Consider the following 9,126-nt stretch of genomic DNA (forward strand, 5'->3'; position numbering starts at 1 on the left):
ATGCCGCTACCGATACCTTGTTTAGATCTAAAGAGGATGAGAGAATGAAGAGAGCAACCCTAGTAAAGCAAGCGCTTAGGCCCCTGCGTAGATATATAGTGGAGTGATTATCTTTTTCTCTCCACAACAAGCGTTTCAATTTGTGTATGTGGCATTAAAGAAAAGAAACTCTCTATTTAAGGTGACTAACTGTACAACTCCTACTTACTACTAGTAGTACTAGTATTGTTCACTTGTGCTCCCCGACCCTCCATTCATTGAACAACCCCACGGGTGAATAAACATACAGTACTAGTATTTATATAGAACGAACAAGCTCGAACTATTTTTGCGTAGTTAAAAGTTGAGGGCGGGGCTTTTCCCGGGCAGTACGCGTGGCAGTTTTCGCATAGGCGGTTTGACAGAGAGGCGGGGAGGGTGAGGGAGTAGAGGATTCAACTTACTTACTGCTGGAAAGGTCGGGCTGTGCGATTTGACGGCGCGTTACTACTGGAAAGACTTGTGATATGACTACGCACTATAGTCCTGAATTACTGGTGGTACGACCGGGGTGATGCCCCCCTTCTGTTCCGCACTCTAATCTGGTGCATGACACGTCGACCCGGATGCTGACTCTCCCACATGTGGCGAAGTACTTAGTAAGAAGGAGCAAAGAATCATGCGGTATGTACTACTACTACTACTCACGTCGAGGAAATGTGAACCACAGCAGCCTAGTGAACCAGCAGTGCGAACCACGACAGCCCAGTGAACCAGCAGTAGAAAACAATGTGCTGATATGGCCATAAAAACAATGTGCTACGGTCCAGACTGTAGCATGTGCAGTACTACTCCTCTTTGTTTGGATCCCTGAGTTAGAGCTAGTTTGGGTTGAAATAGCCTCAAATTATCAAAACATGAGGGGTTAGTTTGAGCTAGTTTGCTCTAACCCAGCTAAAAAAACTAGCTCGGTGAAGAGGTTCTAACTGGGTTAGTTATCCTCGGGTGCACTAAAAGATAACTAAAAAAATCTCCCCTCCCCGCACCAGATCGCTCCCTCCGCCCCCCTCCCCCACCTCGCATGACTCCTCTCTATTTCCCATCGGGCCGCCCACCCAAGTGCCGCTCTGCCACTCGCCCTCTCTCTCCTCCGGCCGCCCTCTCCCTCCAGCCTCCACCGCCCTCCTCCGGCCGCCCTCTCCCTCCGACCTTCGAAGGTCGCCCCGCTCCCCCTTCATTGGTCATTTTTCTCGTTCTGTCGTGCGCGGCGGCGGCGCATCTACCAGGGAGGTCACGATAGGGGTGAGTTTGTCCATTCCTTCTCTGTCTCACAGCCATATCATTGATCTTGCTCGCTCTAGCGCTAATTCTGATTTGGAAAAGTAGATCCTGATCAAACTTGGTATAGATTTGTGGTGCACGCATGGAATTGCTTGATGCTACTTGAGGAGGTAATAATTCTTTCTAGAGGCCCAAATATATTTAGTTCACCTTTCTAGGTATTTCAGTTTCAAGCTTGCATTATTTCTAGAGGGCCAAAGATTCAGTTCACCTTTCTATGTATTTCAGTTTCAGGCTTGCATTATTTCTAGAGGCCCAAAGATTCAGTTCACCATTCTAGGTATTTCAGTTTCAGGCTTGCATTATTTCTAGAGGCCCAAAGATTCAGTTCACCTTTCTAGGTATTTCAGTTTCAGGCTTGCATTATTTCTAGAGGCCCAAAGATTACTGATAGAGCATTTCTTCATATAATCTTTTTAGCCTTTTTGCATCCTATTTAATCATATTTTCACATTATTTACTTAAGAAATACTCCAATACACCCATTATGCTACATTTACAACACTCCTCCATGTTTTGCAGAAAAGGGTGAAAAGGCCCAAAATCCTTCTATAATGGAGAGAGTGTCAAGAAACTGTGGTTGCTATAATTTACGGAGGGACCCGACCGTGAAGAAAAGAGGTAACCAGAGGGGCCAAGCTAAAGCTGGAGGGATCATCTTGTGAAGAAAGAAGATAAGTGGAAGGGCAAAAGAGCAAAAGTGGCAGATCAGAGGAGGGGGATCAAATCCCTAGCGGCAACCATTGATCCCCTTCGGGCCTAGCCACATCTCCCTCTCTTTCCCCTGCCTCCTTCTCCAGCACAGGCCGCCGCCACGGCTAGGCCGGCGTGGGGCGCGCCACCACCTCCACTTCGCCGCCGCACCTCCGCACTCCATCCATCCATTCGCTGCACCGTGACCCATCCACCATAACTACCACGGGTCCCTTGCTGCACCTCACGCCACCAATCTGAATCTCTACTTCCTTCTTGATGCTGTTCATCCCAATCTCGCCGCTGTTCATCTTTGCTACTGCCCGCAGCTCTCTTCGTCTCTCTCAAACTTGTTGATGTCGATGCCCTCAACCTCCTGCTGCTGCTCTCTCCTTGCGCCCTTGCTGTTGCCCCTTTTACCCCTACCTCGCTGCTGCTGCTCCTTCTCTCTACGCCCCTGCTGCTGCTTCTTTCCCAATCTTGCAACTGCCCTTCTGCATCTCCAACTTGCTGCTGCTCCTCTGAACCTCTTCTCCTCCTAGTGTTGCTTCTATCTTGCCGCTTCCCTGTAGCGGTTCCTTTCCTTCACCCGCTGCTCTCTTTGTGTGTGTGTGTGAGATTGTGTATGTTTGTACTTCATAAGTATTGATAGTGTGTAATGAAGAGATATGTTAATTCTAGGGACATGTAGTTGTTCTTATAATTTTGTTGATCAGTGAGAATTGGTACTGATGCTTATGACCTTCTATTTCTATGTATGAGATCTAGCCAAACCTGTCATTTATATATTGTACTTGCTGAATAGTGTTCAGTTTTCAGTCCCTGTTTTAGCTCTAGTACCCGTGACATATATGTTCATGATATATGTTTCATGTGGTTTCGTATTGCTGTTATGTTGATCATTTTAGTGCTAGTACTGTGTCTTGTGTAATCCAAACCATATATGATTTGTGTGTGTGACTAATTGTCAGCTAGTAGCTTTTAATAATTCATATTGTTTCTTGTGAATTTTCTATCGATGTTACTCTCTGTAGAAGTGAGATGTATGAACATTTAATTTCCTGTCTCCGTGTTAACGATGTTTGTGTGAATAAATATATATGTTTGTGTTGTGATATATTTCTGTCCCTTTCACAGTATTGTTCCTTCCCTTTTGTTACATGTATGATAGTAATATATGTGTTCATGTCTTGTTGCTTCCCTCTATGTTAGTGTTTTAGCGTCTCAATTAAAACAAAAATACCAAAAATAAGTGAAGTGAAATCTGAACCTCCCTCTGCTATTTTGCATTTTCTTTTGTCAACGATCTTCCGGAACAACCTTGTTAGTTTAGATTTTATTTTCTTGCAATCATCTTCTGAATTGTCACCTAGCTTTAGTCGAGTGCCGTCGCTGTTTGCCTAGTCCCTGTGGAGAACACGACATTCGTAGTTTGGGGCGTAAAACCCCCGCTATATTACAATTGATCATTTTGGCGCCGTTGTCGGGACTAGCGTCGAGCGATTGTGCTAGGCTATAGACTAGGTTTTTCTTGTTTTCATCTTGTGCCATATATTTGTGATATATCTCTAGCCACTAACCCCTGTTCTAGTTATTATCTTTTTGTCTTCTTTTCCTTTTTGCAGGTTGGATTATCCTCTCGGAAATGGCATTCTATTCAGATCATCATGCTTATGCGAGCAACACTACAAACAACACAGAAAGTATTCAAGAACTGATAAGTAAGATTTCCCATCAATTAGATGATTTAGCTCGGCAGCGAGAGGTAGTTTTTGAGGATAGGCCTAGCTCTTATGCTCCTTATTCTAGAGGTAATCCTTATGTTGCTCCTACATGCCATATTTGTGGATCTCAGGGCCATTCACCCGCTGAATGTCAGCGTGGTTACTCTCACCCTCCCGATTGTTATGGCATGAGCTTCGCCCCACAGCCTAGCTCATACCAAAACAATTACACACATGGGTGGCCTGAAAACCAGAATATGTCATATAGGAGCAATAACCCTGAGATCTCATCGTTTGCCTCTAGTTATCCAATGCAGGGATTTAGGTATGAAGAGGAGAGCCACAACTATGCTCCACAACAGATTTATTCAGCTCCTACTCATATACCTCAACATCAGGACATGTTGCCAATGGAGTTAAATGGTCCTCCATTTGGTCAACCAACATCTTCAACACAAGTGCCCACACAAGATGACTTTGATGATATAGACAAGCTCACATTGCTTGGTCTCGAGTTCACTTCGAGTGCCGAAGATGATCCAATTAGGCCGGTGATACTAGAGGAAATGAAGAAGATTAAGAGTGGAAAGGAGCTAGTGGAAGAAGTAAGGAAGATTGAGAAGAACATCAACGCTGTCAGTACTATCTCTTCCCTCCTTGAGCTGAGTGTTGCCGGGATATCCCTTGAGGTGTGTGAGGTTCCAACACCTTCACATTTAGCTGAGCAAGATAGCGAGAGTCCATAGGAAGAGATACTTCAGATCCAAGAAGAAATTCTCGAAGCCAAAGCACAAGATGATCCAGAGCTCGAATAACAAAGTGATCAAGTTGAAGACTCATCATCTATTACTCTTGAAGAAGCAAAAGAAGTTGATGTGATTGAAGATGAAGAACCAGAAACGCATTTTCCCATCGTCATACAGGAGCGTGATTTAGCAGGTTTATCCAATCCTCTTGATGACATGCTTCCTTATGAGATCTTTGCCGCTACTTTACATTGTGTTATACCATCAATTAAGCTAGACTTGAAAAATTATTTGCTTGGACATGATCATACATACATTGTTGGTGGCATTGCTCTCATTCCTGATGATGACACTTATTTTCCTTATGCTAGTCCTATGCTTAATGAAACATATTATTCCCACGCTAGTCTTGAGCTTAATGATAAATTTCATCCTCATGTTAGTGTCGACCTTGCTGATTTCTACCATCCTAAACATGTGCTTTATAGCTATGCTTATGTAATTGGATATTCGATTGATGACTTGGAGGGTATTATCCCTACCACTTGCATTGTCTCTTTTGTTGAGAGTGCTTTCAGGTTTTTGCTTGTGCACGATCCATTACATGTTGACCAGGTTCGAGGTGACATTCCTTGGGACCCTGGTGGACTCAGAGCATGGGGATGAGGAGAAGCAAGGGGGCACACACGAGGAATGGAGAAGCTGGAGCAGGCATGAGGATAGGGAAGCAAAAGGAGAGGAGTCACAATGCATGAGGAAGCAAAGGAGAAGAGTTGTAGTTTAGAGAGTGTCGAGCGAGTGCTACTTCCTATAAAAACCCGGTGAGCTGTTTCATGACCCGAATCTTAATATATCATCCATTGATACATGCTGAAATCATTTGATATTTGGGTTGCTTGAGCCATTTCTTAAATGTCGTCCCACTGAATTTTACCTTTGACATATGATGCTTGATGTGAATATGTGAAGTGAGTGTTGAATGCCTCGTAACCTAGTGATCTACATAATGCTTGCTTTGCTGAAATTAGTGAAAGCTATTAGTTTTGAGTGCTCAAATCCCTAGTGCACTAGAAAACTTAATCATTTTCTACTTTTACCTCGATACACCTAGATCATTAAGTGTCAGATGCTGAGTTTGTGCCTAATGTGTTCCCATTGAGAGCAATCACCTAACCACTATGGATTAGCATGCTATGTTCCCTGGATCGGTAGCATGTGAACCAGACATGGAGAAGTGATGATTCCTATTTTTGTGCTTAAGCGTTGTTCATTTAAGATAAGTAATAATGAATAAATAAGTCTGACTACCTACAGTAGCATGTCATGTTCCCGGGATCGGTGGCATGTGAAATCGGGTTAGCTTGGGCAGTAATTAATAATAAAAAATGTAATTGTCGAACCAGGTGTATACCATGTTCTCGGGATCGGTGGTATGTTCCTTTGGGGAGACAAACAAACTAAAAAAACTAATAATTGGTTGAGCCAGGTGTATACCATGTTCTCGGGATCGGTGGTATGTTCCTTTGGTGAGACTGATAAAATATTATCATTACTTACTTCAAATTTAATAAGTGGTTCAACCACAAAGTTATATTTCTGCAAATAAGAGATTTAATTCCAGTTCTTTTTGTTCTCGGGATCATGCTCTCTTTAGGAACCATTTGGCGCAGTCATCATTTGAACTTGCTAATCTTCGTTTATCATTGCAAAAGTTTAAAATGGCCGAGTTTAATAGTGTCCTATTGATATGTAGCACTCTTAACCATTAATTTTCACTAGCCAAGTCCAAAGCATGCATTGTTTGGAGATCTACTTCACTTGGACATTCTCTAGTCAGCTCACTGTTCACTATCTAGCTCTTGTCGTATGCCTTTGCTTGAGGACAAGCAAAGATTTATGTGTGGGGGAACTTGATAGAGCATTTCTTCATATAATCTTTTTAGCCTTTTTGCATCCTATTGTAATCATATTTTCACATTATTTACTTAAGAAATACTCCAATACCCCCATTATGCTACATTTACAACACTCCTCCATGTTTTGCAGAAAAGGGTGAAAAGGCCCAAAATCCTTCTATAATGGAGAGAGTGTCAAGAAACTGTGGTTGCTCTAATTCACGGAGGGACCCGGCCGTGAAGAAAAGAAGTAACCATAGGGGCCAAGCTAAAGTTGGAGGGATCATCTTGTGAAGAAAGAAGAGAAGTGGAAGGGCAAAAGAGCAAAAGTGGCAGATCAGAGGAGGAGGATCAAATCCCTAGCGGCAACCATCGATCCCCTTCGGGCCTGGCCACATCTCCTTCTCTTTCCCCTGCCTCCTTCTCCAGCACAGGCCGCCGCCACGGCCAGGCTGGCGTGGGGCGCGCCACCAGCTCCACTTCGCCGCCGCACCTCCGCACTCCATCCATCCATTCGCTGCACCGTGACCCATCCACCATAACTACCACGAGTCCCTTGCTGCACCTCACGCCACCAATCTGAATCTCTTCTTCCTTCTTGCTGCTGTTCATCCCAATCTCGCCGCTGTTCATCTTTGCTACTGCCCGCAGCTCTCTTCGTCTCTCTCAAACTTGTTGATGTCGATGCCCTCAACCTCCTGCTGCTCCTCTCTCCTTGCGCCCCTGCTGTTGCCCCTTCTACCCCTACCTTGCTGCTGCTCTGCTTCTTTTCCATCCCCACGTTGCTGCTGCTCCTTCTCTCTATGCCCATGCTGCTGCTTCTTTCCCAATCTTGCAATTGCCCTTCTGCATCTCCAACTTGCTGCTGCTCCTCTGAACCTCTTCTCCTCCTAGTGTTGCTTCTATCTTGCCGCTTCCCTGTAGCGGTTCCTTTCCTTCACCCGCTGCTCTCTTTGTGTGTGTGTGTGTGTTCGTGTGTGTGAGATTGTGTGTGTTTGTACTTCATAAGTATTGATAGTGTGTAATGAAGAGATGTGTTAATTCCAGGGACATGTAGTTGTTCTTATAATTTTGTTGATCAGTGAGAATTGGTATTGTTGCTTATGACCTTCTATTTCTATGTATGAGATCTAGCCAAACCTGTCATTTATATATTGTACTTGCTGAATAGAGTTTAGTTTTCAGTACCTGTTTTAGCTCTAGTACTCGTGACATATATGTTCGTGATATATGTTTCATGTGGTTTCGTATTGCTGTTATGTTGATCATTTTAGTGCTAGTACTGTGTCTTGTGTAATCCAAACCATATATGATTTGTGTGTGTGACTAATTGTCAGCTAGTAGATTTTAATAATTCATATTGTTTCTTGTGAATTTTCTATCGATGTTACTCTCTGTAGAAGTGAGATGTATGAACATTTAATTTCCAGTCTCCGTGTTAACGATGTTTGTGTGAATAAATATATATGTTTGTGTTGTGATATATTTCTGTCCCTTTCATAGTATTGTTCCTTCCCTTTTGTTACATTTATGATAGTAATATATGTGTTCATGTCTTGTTGCTTTCCTCTATGTTAGTGTTTTAGCGTCTCAAGTAAAACAAAAATACCAAAAATAAGTGAAGTGAAATCTGACCCTCCCTCTGCTATTTTGCATTTTCTTTTGTCAACGATCTTCCAGAGCAACCTTGTTAGTTTAGATTTTATTTTCTTGCGATCATCTTCTGAATTGTCACCTAGCTTTAGTCGAGTGTCGTCGCTGTTTGCCTAGTCCCTATGGAGAACACGACATTCGTAGTTTGGGGTGTAAAACGCCCGCTATATTACAATTGATCAATTACGTTCGCAATCGTCGGCAAGCGGGCCTGCTACCCATGCCGGTGTCGACCTCAACTGGCAAGCGCCGGCGTCGGAGGTGTTCCTGGGGCTTGGGCTCTACAGAGCCTTCCTCTAGAGCGACGATGACGAGCTCCTCCCTGGGTGCGTGAGGCGCTCCGGGCTCTCCCCCCTATTGTGAATGACTTCTGTGATGAGTTAGCTCATGCTTTGTTTCATGCAGTGTATTATTTTGTGAATCTTGATTGACGACTTGTATGTTTAAGTGGGATATCTCATTTGTATGGAAAAAGTAAAATTTATCATGTTTTGCATGCTTGATTTGTAATGATGGTTCGTTTATGTCAATTGTGAGTGGGAGGAGGCCACACAAGACCCGGCCACACCAAATCCCGCAGGAAATAGGGTCCAAAGTAGTCAAATGATTGAGAAAGAGCATTTATTGTTAAGCTAACCCTGCCATCCATACACCTCTTTGGTTTAGAGTTAGTTCAGGGTTAATTCAGGGTTAGAATCTAACTCTAACCTCTAACTGAGTTAGAGCTCTCCTCTTCTTGGTTCATCGCCATCATACTTTCCCCATTCCTGTGTTTCCAGTATCCTACGAATCAAAGAGGCCTTTTTTTGCGGGAAAAATCAAAGAGGCCCTTAGACTGGTTTAGGTCCGGCCATTTTTTATAAACGTGTTATGTCCAAAATTGAATGAACGTGCTCCGGTTTCTACGAAAATAATCCGGTTTCATGTAGTAATTCATTTATTTATTTATTCTTCTATGGGGGGGGTTGCATGTAATTCGTGAGGTCTGAAATGTAAAGTACCCTGGCATATTCTCCGAGTCGTGCATGCAGTACGACCCAGATGCTCTATGTCCCACATGTCGGCGAAAGGGAGAACGTGGAAATAGCCTAGGAG

General features: G+C 43.5%; 1 long non-coding RNA gene across 1 annotated transcript; it reads left to right on the forward strand.

The window, feature by feature from the left end:
- The first annotated feature begins 2,059 nt into the window (after positions 1 to 2,059).
- LOC123136980 (uncharacterized) lies at positions 2,060 to 7,859 on the forward strand. The gene is made up of 2 exons (XR_006467556.1): positions 2,060 to 5,304; positions 6,530 to 7,859. It is a non-coding gene; the product is annotated as an uncharacterized lncRNA (long non-coding RNA).
- The last annotated feature ends 1,267 nt before the right edge of the window (positions 7,860 to 9,126 follow it).

The sequence above is a fragment of the Triticum aestivum genome, chromosome 6B (genome assembly GCF_018294505.1).
Source record: "Triticum aestivum cultivar Chinese Spring chromosome 6B, IWGSC CS RefSeq v2.1, whole genome shotgun sequence".
In the NCBI taxonomy this organism is placed as follows: domain Eukaryota; kingdom Viridiplantae; phylum Streptophyta; class Magnoliopsida; order Poales; family Poaceae; genus Triticum; species Triticum aestivum.